Here is a 1,357-nt window from a genome sequence, read left to right on the forward strand (position 1 = left end):
AATTAAATTTAAAGTAGAAAAATCTTCCCTCTTCAATCCTGTCACTCAGTGTTGTAAACTGTTTCAAACAAATTCTACTGTTAAACAGTTCAAGTGTTTCTCATGAAGCTGAATGTGCTCTCTTATACTTTCCTCAATTGTGTTTCTTTCATGTCTTGAGATCAAAGACAGAATTCTAGTTACTGTCAAAGCCCTGATGACATCATCAGGAATTCTCACTTTGATCTGGAGAATCTTGCTTTAATCTGAATTTGATCTGACGAATGTCTTAGTTTAGGTTGCATGATACCGACCACCTCATTTCTCCTGATGGACTGGTGACCTGTCAAGGGTGAACCCTGCCTCTTGTCCAGTGTCACCTGGGATTGCCCCCCCCCCCCCGTGACCCTTAAAGGATAAGAATAGAAAGTGGATGGAGGGATGGACTTAACACTGAAATCAGCTGATCTGATCCACATTCTAATTCTTCCTTTCCCTCTTTAGGAGTCAATGAGAATAGTCGTGTATATAATAATGTATATACAACCTTGTAGTATCTTTCCAAAGCTTTTAGTATTTCATCTTGTTTCTACTTGTAGTTTTAGTGTCTGGATCTTTTCTTTTTATATCCTGCTGTCTGCTCTTTGCTTTTGGAGCTTCCTTCAACAACTACCAAGCCTCCTGGGTAGTGTAGGAAACATGGTCAAGTTCTTCTTACTTTTGCAGTCACGTCCTGCTCACATTGGTCTGTCTTCATTTTGACTCCTCCCACTGCCACAATGACCAGCCTTTATACACTTGGTGACTGGGGCCCTGGTTGCTGCAGGCCTCAACACCAGCCTGTGGTTGTGAGCAGGACAGAACAGAACTGACAGTATCTTACATGCAGGACCTGGGTCAGCACGTGGTGCCAGCTGGGGCACCGCTTTAACCTGGACCCCCTTGAAGATCTTCTCCAGGAAGTCGCATTTTTGGTTCCATCAAGGCCTGTGAGGATGGTGAAGAGTGATCCAGATCAACTTAATGGCTGCTAACAGCCTCAGACACTTGATTTCCATCAATCTGGAGCCAAGAAGGCCCTCATCTGTGGTTCTCCTCCAGGAGGGTCCAGGTTCTGCCATTGTGGCTCCTTGTGCCACTGCCAGAGAGCCTCAGCTGCACACTGCAACATTTCAACAGGAGATTTAAATTCCTTCAAATGTCCTGACATCTGATTCCAATGGTTCTGTTCCATATTTATATTTTAAAATCAATCACACAATGAAAGCTGCCACAGCTGGTTTAAGTGAGAGAACACGCTAAGAGATTTGAAACCAGTAAAATATGCTTTTCTGTGTGCAAACTAGTGAGGGGCATGGAAGGATATTTTACCACCAAT

This window comes from Aulostomus chinensis, chromosome 4 (genome assembly GCF_037954235.1).
Source record: "Aulostomus chinensis isolate RoL2024-O1b breed Wild chromosome 4, RoL_Achi_v1.0, whole genome shotgun sequence".
In the NCBI taxonomy this organism is placed as follows: domain Eukaryota; kingdom Metazoa; phylum Chordata; class Actinopteri; order Syngnathiformes; family Aulostomidae; genus Aulostomus; species Aulostomus chinensis.